Source organism: Theobroma cacao, chromosome 3 (genome assembly GCF_053813885.1).
Source record: "Theobroma cacao isolate CCN51 chromosome 3, ASM5381388v1, whole genome shotgun sequence".
In the NCBI taxonomy this organism is placed as follows: domain Eukaryota; kingdom Viridiplantae; phylum Streptophyta; class Magnoliopsida; order Malvales; family Malvaceae; genus Theobroma; species Theobroma cacao.
The window spans coordinates 33,170,399-33,185,684 of record NC_142641.1 but is presented as its reverse complement, the minus strand read 5'-3'; the positions used below and the strand labels follow the sequence as shown (position 1 = coordinate 33,185,684).

The window sequence follows — 15,286 nt, the reverse complement described above, 5'->3', positions numbered from 1 at the left end:
TATCTAAAACGTTCATTTGAAAGCAAATTGTTGACAACTAGTACTATTCAAAAATAATAAATAAGATATTCTATTTTCTCATAAAATAAATTTTTATAGAAATATTCGTAAATAATTTTTCGCACATGAAAGTAAAATAAAAATTATATGAATAGAAATACAAATAACCAAAATATAAGTTTTGATCTGCACTGACACGTGGGCTCCAATTGACCAAGAGGATGTAAGACTGTGAACTCTTACTTTTTATAATGCAGTTCCGAGCTTAGTTCTCGTCCTATTCGACTATCTACAAACTGTCCTGAGCCTGAAAAATGTATAGGAAGAAGGGGTGAGATTTTATAATCCCAGTGAGTAAACAGATACCATCTAAAGTATCTAAAGCCGAGTAAATGGAGACAATTAAAACAAGTCATCATACTGTAATTTCATTACCTTTCAGTTCATTTCAACCAAATAAAATCAATCCATATAAATCGAGTAATCAACTTGGCTTATGAATTTCTTAAAACTTTGGCTCGTGCCAAAACTCATACTCGGTGATACCTTGCGCAGGGCATCCAACCGAGTCCGCCAAGGCTGTTAAAATTTCGTATACACTTAAAATATATTTTTAGTTTGAGAAAAATACAGCCGTTCCTTGGCGTTGGCTGAGTTCCCCTTCACGTGGTGGTTTAGCGTGAAGTGAACCCTAAGCTTTACCCCAGGAGATACCCTACGCGCCTCTCCGTTCGAGGTAATAATATAATGGAGTTTACCGTACCCCTCTAATAGGCTGATCCACGGAACCCCCTCTGCAGTAAATAATTAATATATAATCCACCAATCAATAAAATTCATTCTAGCATGACATGGCAATTTATCGCAACCTAGCCTCTCAAGGCTGAATACACAGTATAAATAATTATAACACCAAAATCAGTTTAGCCATTCATGCTCATTTATTGTCATAAGCCATTCAATTTAAAACCATAAATTTGCAACACAAACTAGCAATCTCCAATTACTCTATTTCCAAAACCAATATTTGATTTTCTAGAAAATTTATAAAATCATTTTATAAAATCACAATTTCTCTTAAAACATAGCAATTTACCATTTAAACTCATTTTTCATAAAATCACACAGTTGTATAAAACTACTCTAGATAATTAAGATGATAATAAGTTTACTCACAGTATTAGGAGTAGAAATACTCCTATTATCCGCCCTCGGGTGCAGTCTCTTACCCGAAACAATTGAGTCACCACCTATCCATAATCCATGACACAAAATTCAATAAATTGTGTCAATTTATCATAAATTATTTCAGGCTCTTACCCATGCGTATGCACTAGATAGGATTTGAAATGTCTAGACAATCGCTTAATTGCGGTGTCCGACCTAACTCGCCTATACACGGTGTAAATTCCTAAAATCCCCAATTCGACTCCAATTCCATCCATTTCAATTTCAATTATCCAATTATATCCACAATACCTCAATGACTGTGAATTTCGTCCAATTTATCAGTCCGGACTATAAATTACGCTTTTACCCCTAGTGGGTAAAAATTTCAATTTATTGCACCGAAAATTCCCATTTAATTTCCAACCTCATAATTCATCATTTTTCCACCCAATTCTCTTAAAATAAAGTCAACCTCATCCTCACATACCATTGGCTAGATTCGGCCTAGGGAAATTCATGGAGAAGATAAATATTTTTCTTGTTGTTTTACTCATAAACATGCTAAACTAACACTAAACACTAACATAGCTCAAAATCAAATTTATCTAACAACTTTCTCTCTCTAAACCCATATGACCAGAATTCAAATCATCCTCAAATCACATGATTCAACCATGAAAAATGATGGAAAATGCATGGGAAAGGTAAAGCACAAGACAAATTTAAGAAATGTTACCTTTTTTCACTTGATTTTTGAATTTCCACCTATTGTCCCTTTAAATTTCTTAGCTAGGGTTTTATTTTCTCCTTTCTCTCTCTTGTTTCTTGCTTGGCCGAATGTTGAAGAAGAAGAATGGGTGGGCTGATTTTTTTATGCCTTTTTTATTGTTTAATGAAATAATATTATTTTATTCATATTTTGAATATTTTATTAATTCATTTTTTTTTCTAGCCATCCATTTGTCCTACTTTTTTCACCATGCATTCCCTTTGACTTATCCAAGTCTTAAGTGAAATTTCCAGATTTTTCCAAAGTTTTGGTAGAGCAAATTTTTCAAAATTACACTTTTGCCCCCGAACTTTTCAAAAATTACATTTTTGCCCCAAAAATTGAAAATTTGCCATAATGCATAATTTGCACTCCTCATACTCATTTCACACTCCAAATAATTAAATTTGATCAAAATCCTTTCAAAAATTAAATTTTCGATTCCGGATGGCAAAATTACCATTTTACCCTTTTTCTCCAAATTATACCGAAATTAAAATTTTTCACTTCTAAACCTCAAATCTTACTCCAATAAGTCAAATGGGGCCAAAAATCTTTTCTAAAAATTTCCATTTTGTCCTTAGCTGGCAAATGACCATTTTGCCCCTAGATAGCGAAAAGTTCGGTTTGTCTTCAAATTGATCCTCGAACTTCAAATTACCATAATAAACCATTCTGTGAGTTTAAAATTCTTAATTTCATCATAAATTCTCTATTTGATCTAGTTCGAGGTTTAAATCAACTTTGTTGTACCTCTAGGTACAATACCGACTTTTGTAATTTTTTTTTTTCGGGACTCTCTTAGCATGCAAACATGTTATCCATCACATGTATGTCATGACAAATATTTTTATAGAGTCGGGCTTGTCATCTTCTCCCCCACTTGGATCAACCATATGATCCTTCTTCTTGACTAATTTCGACATTCGGCTAAATATTAATATTTTAAAAATTTTATCTTGTCTCATTGGTACCTGAAATACCTTATTATGCCTCACTTGACTTCCAAATCGCCTTTTATCTCACAAATTCTCCTCCGATAAAATTATTATTATTTTATTGTTATTTTCTCACTTGCGAAATATTTTATCCTAAACTACTCCTTTCGTCTCTTATCACTTTTAAACATTTTAATTGACCTCAATTTGCATTCGCTCAACTTTATTTATCACCATATCAAAGTATGGGGTATTTCAATCTCCCCCACTTAAATAGAATTCGTCCTCGAATTCCCGTCGATGTTGCGTTATCAATTTCCTTCTATGATCCTACTCCTTGTTCCTTCTATAGGGACATTCAATTTATTTACCTCATTCACCTTCAGTTCAATTAAATGCTTTATTTATGGCAATTATCATCCTTTGAAACTGGATCAGTAATACTTTTCACAACCATGATATCTTATATCGAGACACTAAGCATGCCTTTATCACCATTATTAAATTTGAACCATAACTTCACCTCAATTATACTGATTTCGATCACATATCATATTTACTTATGTATACCTAATTATCATTTTATTAATTCGCTCCGTACCAAATTTCTGAACCATGATTCATCCATCTTATACTGGTGCATACCCTTCCTTTATTAGAGTTCCATTAAGAACTTAAACAATTCAAGGTTTACCTTCAAAGTCACTCATAACTTTAATCGTTCATTGCATGTCCGTTAACACTTTAGCTCACTGACTTCTCTAGACACTATTTCAAAATCTCTCAATTACTGAGAACCATTCTTCACTTTAGTTAGTAAAATTATCAATTTCATATATACATATATACATGCATTTTCAAATGTCAACATCTCTCTTTATATATAGGAATCCATGTGTTCACATGCCTTGGACTACATTCCCCCTTTATTCATCCGTATCCCAATCCTAGTTTCAATATAATAATTCTTATAGTGCATGTCAACCTTCTTATTATACTTGTGTATAACTTCATATCATTCATATCATTTCCAACCATATGTTTGAATTTCCTTATACTATATATCATTCATCACAATGTCATCTCCATTGAATTATAATCTATTATGCGTTTATGCTTTATAATCCTATTGATGCCTCAAAGATTTATCTCAACTTGATCATTGCATCTCATGCAATACCACAATTCCTAAGAGTCATCCTTTTGTCCATAATCATCTTTCATGCCTCTATATTACCTTGTATCTTTCTTGCATTACGATATTGATTTGTCACTTAAGACTCGAACCCATTTGAATCATGTATGCCTCAAGCATTTTCGAATTCCAATTTCCATAATATATTAGGAAAGTTTCATTATCTGACTTCATTGTCAGGGTCAACTTCTATTATCCTTTGTTCCACTCCTTCATATGAACATAACATCTGTCACGACCCGGAACTCCCATCGAGCTCGTGACAACCGCCGCGAAGCCTAGACAGACATTCTTCCCCCGAATGCCCTTCGAGACCTCGCAAGGCTTTCGTACCAGTTTTTCCATTTCTCTCTCTTCTTTTCTTTTTTTTTTTAAAAAAATAAAATAAAATAAAAATATTAATTAAAATAATCTAGTTTAATGTAAAACAATATATATATATATATATTTGAAACATCAATAATTAATTTTCTGCACATAAAAACAAAATAAATTTATACATACTGTAATATAGAAAATTGGAGTATGTAATTTAAATTACAATGACACGTGAGCCCCCAAATAACTGAGAAGGTTTAAGTTTATAACCTTACTTTCTAGGATGCAACTCCGAAATTTACTTCTCGATGCAATTGATAGTCTATTGCCTATTCTGAGCCTGAAAAATGTATAGGAAGAAGGGGTGAGATTATAAAATCCCAGTGAGTAGACAAACATCATCAAAATAATCTAAAGCCGAGTAATATGAGACAATTAAAATAATTCATCTCAACCCATATAAATAATTGGATTTCATCTAATTACTCAACATGGCTTATGCACTTTTCAAAAACTTGGCTCTTGCCAAAAATCCATTCTCGGGGATACCTCGCGAAAGCATCTTACCGAGACCGCCAAGGCTGTTTATTGTCACACACACAAACACATTTCACCTCTGACAACACAGCCGTTCCTTGGCGTTGGCTGAGTCCCAACTTCACGTGGTGGCCAGCGTGAAGTGTACTCAAATCCTACCTCGGGAGTTATCCTACGCGCCTCTCCAATCGAGGTAAGCTCAATAATTGGGAACCGTGCCCCTCTAATTAGGCTGGCCCACGGAACCCCCGTCACTGCAGTGCCCACTTTATAATCCACCAACCAATAAAATCACAATAGTATGACATGGCTCACATAACACATCCAAGGCAAATAAAGCAGTTCACATATTCTTAAAATCATAAAAATAACCAGTCATACCCACATTTATCATAAGCCATTAATGTAAAATCATGGATAAACAACACAATCATAGTATAGGTCTCCAATTACTCTACTTTTGAAATCATTATTAAATTTTCAAAAATATTATAAAATTATTTTATAAAATCCCATTTTACCATAAAACACAATAATTTTTCAATTAAACCATTTTTTCATAAAATCACACAATTAAATAAATCTACTCTAGATAATTAAGACGATAGTAAGTTTACTCACTGTACTAGGAGTAGATATACTCCTATTCTCGGTCCTCGGGTGTAGTCTTTTACCCGTATCAAATAGCTCACCACCTATCCACAATACATGACACAAAAAATTCAATAATTTGTGTCAAATCAATATATATTATTTCAGGCTCTTATCCATGCGTATGCACTAGATAGGGTGTGAAATGTTTGGACATTTGCTTAATCACAGTGTCCGACCTAACTTGCCTATATACGGTGTAAATTTCTAAAATCTCCAATTCAACTCCAATTCCATCCATTTCAATTTCAATTATCCAATTATATCCACAATACCTCAATGACTATGAATGTGGTCCAATTTATTAGTTCGGATCACAAATTACGCTTTTACCCCTAGTGGGTAGAAATTTCAATTTTTTTGCACCAAAAATTCCCATTTAATTTCCAACCTCATAATTCATCATTTTTCCATCTAATTCTCTTAAAATAAAGTCAACCTCATCCTCACACACCATTGGCTAGATTCAGCCTAGAGAAATTCATGGAGAAAATGAATATTTTTCTTGTTGTTTTACTCATAAACATGCTAAACTAACACTAAACACTAACATAGTTCAAAATCAAATTAATCTAACAACTTTCTCTCTCTAAACCCATATGATCAGATTTGAATCCATCATCAAAACACATAATTTAACCATAGAAAATAAGGAGAAATGCATGGAAATGATAAATCTTAAGCTAAGCTTGAAAAATCATACCTTTAAACACTTGATTCCTTGAAAAATCACACTTTTTCTTTGAATTTTCTCACTCTAGGGTTTGTTCTTATTTCTCTCTCTCTCCTGCTGGTTTTGGCTGACCCTCCCAATGAATAATTCTGGAATTTTCAAGCCTTTTAATAGGCTTAATAAAATATTATTATTTTATTTACCTTTTGAATATTTTATTATTTTATTTTTTTTCTAGTCATCTTTTTGACTTTATTTTTCTACCACTCAATTCTCTTCACTTATCCATGTCTTCCATGAAATTTCTAGACTTTTCCAAAGTTTTGGTGGAGCAAATTTTTAAAAATTACACTTTTGCCCCCGTAAAGTGAAAAATTACATTTTTGCTCCAAAAATTGAAAAATTACCAAAATGCATAATTTTCACTCCTTATACTCATATCATGCTCCATTTAATCAAATTTGATCTAAATTCTCTCGAAAAATTCAATTTCGTCCTCGGGTGGTAAAATTACGATTTTGCCCCTAGATAGTGAAAATTCCGGTTTGACTCTGAATTGATCCTCGAACTCCGAATTACCATTTTGAGTCATCCCTGAACTGTGAAACTCTTAATTTCACCTTAAAATTCCTATTTGAACTAGTTCGAGGCTTAATCGACTCAATGGTACCATTAGGGGCAATATCATCATTTAACGATTTCTCGAACTTCCTAAATATACAAACATTCTATCGAGCATGTAAATGACGTTATAATTATTTTACAATGCAGGGTTTGACAACACTACCCCCCTTAAAAAAAATTTTGTTCCCAAAATTTCACTTATCAAACTCCAAGAAAAGATAGGGGTATTAGTTTTTATCCAATATTCAACATCTCATGTCATCTCCTTCGTTTGAGCATTCTTCCACAATCCTTTAACTATTGAGATGTTCTTTTCGTTGCTCTACCTACATCACTCATCATACATGAAATTTAAATCTTGAACCACTCAGGATCATTCTTCACTTTAGTTACCCATATTACTAATCCCTACACATGTGGGGTTGCACTTTCATTCTCATCAATGCCTCAAAGATTCATCTTTCATGTCTTATGCATTTCTGAACTCCAATTTCCACAATACATTAAGAAAATTCCATAGCGATATTTTACATAAACTCATTTATTATATTATTCTTAAAAGCTTTATTTACACTCTCAGAACTTAGTATTTACATCTCTTATCATTATCTTACATTTCCACCTAACTTTTCATTCACTTTCTCTAGGTTGGACTCGTGCTTCATCTTCCATTACCGTAAAAACTTTTGTTGACGCACGAGTCAGTGGTTTGGAAGGTGGGTATACTGGGGTGTTACTCTCCACATCAGGCCGAATAGCTACTCCCTGTCTCGGTTGTGCTCCAGAGGAATCTCTCATCTGCAAGTCCGTACGAGTTGATGAAGATAGAGCAGCTACAGTGGCCTGTCCTAACTGTGGACAATTAGTTCTAAAGTGACCCGTCTGGCCACAATGAAAACATCGCAAAGGCCCCCAACACACCCCGCCATGAAATCTTCCACATTCTCTACATCTATCAAAACCTCCGAAACTTTTTTCAGAAGTAGTCACTGCAGATCCGCTGAATCTCGGAGGCCTCTGCTGCATTTGTGAAAATGATGGTCGAGAGGATGTTACCGAAACAGAAGGAGCACTCCCTGAAACAAATGAGCCTTTGCTCCTCTTTAGTGGCTGACTGGAGGACATATTCAGATTTTTCCTTTTTGCCAACTCAGCTCGCATTCTCTTATTTTCATTTGTGAGCTTCTCAGCCCTTAAGGCCATTTGTACTACCTCTTTATGGGGCTCCCTACCTGTCACAGTCATTCGCTCTCTTATCTCATTGCGGAGCCCTTCCTCGAAATAATCGGCCTGATCCTGTTCAGTCCTCACTAAATCAGGCACATAAGACAACAGCTCGTTAAATTGAGTCTCATACTCTTCTACAGTTAAATTCCCCTGCTTCAGACTCAAAAATTCTCTCTTCTTCTCTTTTTGATGGAAATGGGTATAATATTGACTATCAAATTCCCTCAGAAAGTCTGACCAAGTTAGGAGAATAGTGGAACGGGACTTCACCGAATTCCACCATGTACGGGCTCTCTTCTCCAATAACCTCGTAGCCACTATCAGCTTCATCTCATCCTCCAATCTCATATCAGAGAGTGTCTCTGAAACCTGATTAATCCAATCCTTAGCTGCGGTGGCGTCCAACTCACCCACAAAGGACACGCAACCCAGTTGTCTAGCCTCCTTCAGCTTTTTAGAAATAGAGACATCATGTGCCAATGGAACTGAAGGAGTAACTGGTGGCACTACAGGTGGGACCTGACTAGTCTGAGCTTGACCAGCCATTGCGGTAAAGAAGGCTGCCATTGCCTGGATTACCTCAGAAGACACGGCAGGAATGCTAGTAGGTGGCGGAGGAATCTCTACCGGTTCAGCAGCAAGTGTTGCTCGAAAAGGAGACACAGCCGATTCCTCTCCTCTAAGGTCTGGCTGACCCTGCCTAAGACGACCTCTGCCCCTCCTAGCTGATCTAGTAGGGAGTGGGCGCTCACGTCGAGGAGGCATGGTAATCTAAAAAGGAAACGAGGCAAGTTTAAGTAATCTCAAACTCTACATACATGCAACTCTACCTAACCCAACTTAACTTAACCTAGTTTAACTCAACCCGGGGCCACACAGTGCCAGTGTGAATTCTTAAAATAACTATAAAAATCAAAAACTTAAAAACCATGCTTTGTTAACCAAAAGCTCTGATACCAATCGAATTGTCACGACCCGGAACTCCCATCGAGCCCGTGACAACCGCCGCGAAGCCTAGACAGACATTCTTCCCCCGAATGCCCTTCGAGACCTCGCAAGGCTTTCGTACCAGTTTTTCCATTTCTCTCTCTTCTTTTCTTTTTTTTTTTTTAAAAAATAAAATAAAATAAAAATATTAATTAAAATAATCTAGTTTAATGTAAAACAATATATATATATATATATTTGAAACATCAATAATTAATTTTCTGCACATAAAAACAAAATAAATTTATACATACTGTAATATAGAAAATTGGAGTATGTAATTTAAATTACAATGACACGTGAGCCCCCAAATAACTGAGAAGGTTTAAGTTTATAACCTTACTTTCTAGGATGCAACTCCGAAATTTACTTCTCGATGCAATTGATAGTCTATTGCCTATTCTGAGCCTGAAAAATGTATAGGAAGAAGGGGTGAGATTATAAAATCCCAGTGAGTAGACAAACATCATCAAAATAATCTAAAGCCGAGTAATAGGAGACAATTAAAATAATTCATCTCAACCCATATAAATAATTGGATTTCATCTAATTACTCAACATGGCTTATGCACTTTTCAAAAACTTGGCTCTTGCCAAAAATCCATTCTCGGGGATACCTCGCGAAAGCATCTTACCGAGACCGCCAAGGCTGTTTATTGTCACACACACAAACACATTTCACCTCTGACAACACAGCCGTTCCTTGGCGTTGGCTGAGTCCCAACTTCACGTGGTGGCCAGCGTGAAGTGTACTCAAATCCTACCTCGGGAGTTATCCTACGCGCCTCTCCAATCGAGGTAAGCTCAATAATTGGGAACCGTGCCCCTCTAATTAGGCTGGCCCACGGAACCCCCGTCACTGCAGTGCCCACTTTATAATCCACCAACCAATAAAATCACAATAGTATGACATGGCTCACATAACACATCCAAGGCAAATAAAGCAGTTCACATATTCTTAAAATCATAAAAATAACCAGTCATACCCACATTTATCATAAGCCATTAATGTAAAATCATGGATAAACAACACAATCATAGTATAGGTCTCCAATTACTCTACTTTTGAAATCATTATTAAATTTTCAAAAATATTATAAAATTATTTTATAAAATCCCATTTTACCATAAAACACAATAATTTTTCAATTAAACCATTTTTTCATAAAATCACACAATTAAATAAATCTACTCTAGATAATTAAGACGATAGTAAGTTTACTCACTGTACTAGGAGTAGATATACTCCTATTCTCGGTCCTCGGGTGTAGTCTTTTACCCGTATCAAATAGCTCACCACCTATCCACAATACATGACACAAAAAATTCAATAATTTGTGTCAAATCAATATATATTATTTCAGGCTCTTATCCATGCGTATGCACTAGATAGGGTGTGAAATGTTTGGACATTTGCTTAATCACAGTGTCCGACCTAACTTGCCTATATACGGTGTAAATTTCTAAAATCTCCAATTCAACTCCAATTCCATCCATTTCAATTTCAATTATCCAATTATATCCACAATACCTCAATGACTATGAATGTGGTCCAATTTATTAGTTCGGATCACAAATTACGCTTTTACCCCTAGTGGGTAGAAATTTCAATTTTTTTGCACCAAAAATTCCCATTTAATTTCCAACCTCATAATTCATCATTTTTCCATCTAATTCTCTTAAAATAAAGTCAACCTCATCCTCACACACCATTGGCTAGATTCAGCCTAGAGAAATTCATGGAGAAAATGAATATTTTTCTTGTTGTTTTACTCATAAACATGCTAAACTAACACTAAACACTAACATAGTTCAAAATCAAATTAATCTAACAACTTTCTCTCTCTAAACCCATATGATCAGATTTGAATCCATCATCAAAACACATAATTTAACCATAGAAAATAAGGAGAAATGCATGGAAATGATAAATCTTAAGCTAAGCTTGAAAAATCATACCTTTAAACACTTGATTCCTTGAAAAATCACACTTTTTCTTTGAATTTTCTCACTCTAGGGTTTGTTCTTATTTCTCTCTCTCTCCTGCTGGTTTTGGCTGACCCTCCCAATGAATAATTCTGGAATTTTCAAGCCTTTTAATAGGCTTAATAAAATATTATTATTTTATTTACCTTTTGAATATTTTATTATTTTATTTTTTTTCTAGTCATCTTTTTGACTTTATTTTTCTACCACTCAATTCTCTTCACTTATCCATGTCTTCCATGAAATTTCTAGACTTTTCCAAAGTTTTGGTGGAGCAAATTTTTAAAAATTACACTTTTGCCCCCGTAAAGTGAAAAATTACATTTTTGCTCCAAAAATTGAAAAATTACCAAAATGCATAATTTTCACTCCTTATACTCATATCATGCTCCATTTAATCAAATTTGATCTAAATTCTCTCGAAAAATTCAATTTCGTCCTCGGGTGGTAAAATTACGATTTTGCCCCTAGATAGTGAAAATTCCGGTTTGACTCTGAATTGATCCTCGAACTCCGAATTACCATTTTGAGTCATCCCTGAACTGTGAAACTCTTAATTTCACCTTAAAATTCCTATTTGAACTAGTTCGAGGCTTAATCGACTCAATGGTACCATTAGGGGCAATATCATCATTTAACGATTTCTCGAACTTCCTAAATATACAAACATTCTATCGAGCATGTAAATGACGTTATAATTATTTTACAATGCAGGGTTTGACAACATCATTCTTCCTTAACCAATCTATAAATTGTACTTGAAATTATAAAACTTAAAACTAGATTCTCCTCAAGTATTTTTCAATATTAATACTAATATCACTCTCAGCTTACAGCTTCCTTTTTATAATCACATAACTTAGTGCTTGCTTTAATGAGATCCAGAGTAGAACTTCTCTTGAGTATTTCCTTGGGAATATCTATCTTAAACTTATGTCTCACAACATGTGATCCCTTAACTTGTGATTAGCCGTTAGGCTTCTCAGCAAGTTTTAAAAATTTTACGTTTCATACTTGCTGTGTATGATTATAATCTCTTCTCAAAGATGTTTATGTATTCCTAAAACACTTAATCTTAAAGGTATATAAATACGTACTCATCCATTCAATCCTTAACTCATCTTCAGAGGTTTCCAGGGTGCCACACAATTAGCCTCATGTTGTTACTAACCCTTGTCATTTTACTGTATCAAAACAGATATTACAAATTCTCATAATGATATTCTACATAAACTGATTTTCTATACCAGTCTCGTAATTCTTCCTTCACACTTTCATTACTTGGTATCTCATCTCAATATAGTCATCTCAAGAATCTTTTAATTTTTTTTCTTTTAATTATATGCCCATATACAAGGCAATAAAGAAGTTTTTCAATTCATTTGGGTAAACATTCTTCAGAATATTCAACACTCATAGATAACAAAACACAATGACCAATAACCAAAATTCAATTGGTAAACTCATTATCATGTCACTCCCATCTTACTCATGCATCATAGGCGTTAGGTATTCGAAGCATTACAGCGTTGAATAGTCAATGCTAAAGTACTGTAGCTATTGGAAATTTTCTCATCAAAGCTATTTGTCTGCATTCAAAGTCACCACATCAGTCATTCTCAACTAGTGGTTTCCCTTTTAGATATATAGCATGAGTTTCATAAGTATAGGTACCTTCTATTTTCTTGTCATACACACTAAGCCAAATTAATACTTTCATCTCATGTCATCTTTTGACGTTTATCAACATTCATAAAATTCCACCTCAAAACATCCTTTCCATACAGTGTAATAAATTCAAAATACATATATGAAATACCCCATACTTTGATATGGTGATAAATAAAGTTGAGCGAATGCAAATTGAGGTCAATTAAAATGTTTAAAAGTGATAAGTGACGAAAGGAGTAGTTTAGGATAAAATATTTCGCAAGTGAGAAAATAATAATAAAATAATAATAATTTCATCAGAGGAGAATTGGTGAGATAAAAGGCGATTCGGAAGTCAAGTGAGGCATAATAAGGTATTTCAGGTACTAAGGAGACAAGATAAAATTTTTAATATATTAATATTTAGCCGGATGTCGAAATTAGTCAAGAAGAAAGATCATATGGTTGATTCAAGTGGGGGAGAAGATGACAAGCCCGACTCTATAAAAATAATTGTCATGACATACATGTGATGGATAGCATGTTTGCATGCTAAGAGAGTCCCGAAAAAAATTTACAAAAGTCGGTATTATACGTAGACGTACAACAAAGTTGATTTAAACCTCGAACTAGATCAAATAGAGAATTTACGATGAAATTAAGAATTTTAAAGTCCCAGAATGGTTTAATATGGTGATTCGGAGTTTGAGGATCAATTTGGAGTCAAACCGGAATTTTCGCTATCTAGGGGCAAAATGGTCATTTGCCACCTGGGGACAAAATGGAAATTTTTAGAAAAGATTTTTGACCCCATTTGACTTATTGGAGTAAGATTTGAGGTTTAGAAGTGAAAAATTTTAATTTCGGTATAATTTGGAGCAAAAGGGTAAAATGGTAATTTTACCATTCGGAATCGAAAATTTAATTTTTTGAAAGGATTTTGATCAAATTTAATTATTTGGAGTGTGAAATGAGTATGAGGAGTGAAAATTATGCATTATGGAAAATTTTCAATTTTTGGGGTAAAAATGTAATTTTTGAAAAGTTCGGGGGCAAAAGTGTAATTTTGAAAAATTTGCTCCACCAAAACTTTGGAAAATCTGGAAATTTCACTTAAGACTTGGATAAGTAAAAGGGAATGCATGGTGAAAAAAATAGGACAAGTGGATGGCTAGAAAAAAAAAATGAATTAATAAAATATTTAAAATATGAATAAAATAATATTATTTCATTAAACAATAAAAAAGGCATAAAAAAATCAGCCCACCCATTCTTCTTCTTCAATATTCGGCCAAGCAAGAAACAAGAGAGAGAAAAGAGAAAACAAAACCCTAGAGAGAGAAAATCAAAGAAAAAATGTGAATTTTCAAGGAAATTAAGTGAAAAAGGTGAGATTTTTTCTATTAAGCTTGAGTTTTCTTATTCCCAAGCATTTCTCTTTATTTTCCATGATTAAATTACATGTTTTCATGATGAATTCAATTCTGAAAAAAATGGGTTAGGAGAGAGAAAGTTGTTGGATTTATTTGATTTTAATTTATGTTAGTGTTTTTAGTTAGTTTAGCATATTTAGAAACAAAACAACAAGAAAATAATTTATTTTCTCCTCCAACCATTAATGGCTGAATTTACCATGTAGTGAGTGAGGATGAGTTTGATTTTATTCTAGGAGAATTGGTTAAGGAATAATGAATTATGAGCCTAGAAAAATAATAAGAATTTTTGGAGCAAAAATATGAATTTTTACCCACTAGGGGTATTTTCGTAATTTGCTGTTGGGACTGATAATTTGCATCACACTGAGGGACATTAAGTTAATTTGGGTGCAATTGAGGTATAGAAACTGAAAATAATTAAATTGGAGTTTAAATGAACCCGTTAGGAATTTAATAGGGTGATAAGACGAATTAGGCCAATACCGGGTTTAGATAGTTACCAGTGCATTTTTGCATTCCATATCATGCATTGGTAGTCTAAATTAGTTTAATTTTGATTTAGTACCAACTTAGTGAAATTCTCGATTTTGTATTGTGTCAAGGTGGTGAGTCCTCCAATAAAGGCAAGAAAATTGCATCCGAGGACCAGTAGACAGAGTGCTTCGAAAGTCTGCATTCTAGACATTGTGAGTAAACTTATTATCGTCTTAATTATCTAGAGTAGTTTTATACAACTGTGTGATTTTATGAAAAATGGGTTTAAATGGTAAATTGTTATGTTTTAAGGGAAATTGTGATTTTATAAAATGATTTTATAAATTTTCTAGAAAATCGAATATTGGTTTTGAAAATAGAGTAATTGGAGACTGCTAGTTTGTGTTGCAAATTTATGGTTTTAAATTGAATGGCTTATGACAATAAATGAGCATGAATGGCTAAACTGATTTTGTTGTTATAATTATTTATATTGTGTATTCAGCCTTGAGAGGCTAGATTACGATAAATTGCCATGCCATGCTAGAATGAATTTTATTGAATTGGTGGAGTATATATTAATTATTTACTGCAGAGGGGGTTCCGTGGACCAGCCTATTAGAGGGGCACGGTAAACTCCATTATATTATT

General features: G+C 33.8%; 2 long non-coding RNA genes across 5 annotated transcripts in view; one reads left to right on the top strand and one right to left on the bottom strand.

Annotated features, from left to right (window-relative positions):
- LOC108661310 (uncharacterized) overlaps positions 1–15,286 on the bottom strand; it is a 32,491-nt gene that overhangs the window by 1,429 nt on the left and 15,776 nt on the right. The window lies entirely within an intron of this gene.
- The window catches only part of LOC148763736 (uncharacterized), an 83,295-nt gene that overhangs the window by 67,326 nt on the left and 683 nt on the right, over positions 1–15,286 (top strand). The window contains exons 1-2 of one of the 2 annotated variants that reach the window (XR_016025057.1): positions 13,986–14,113; positions 14,764–14,847. The exons of the other annotated variant lie outside the window; for it this stretch is intronic. This is a non-coding gene — a long non-coding RNA (uncharacterized LOC148763736). Of the gene's footprint in view, positions 1–13,985; positions 14,114–14,763; positions 14,848–15,286 lie in introns of those variants that run through there. 2 annotated transcript variants of the gene reach the window in all.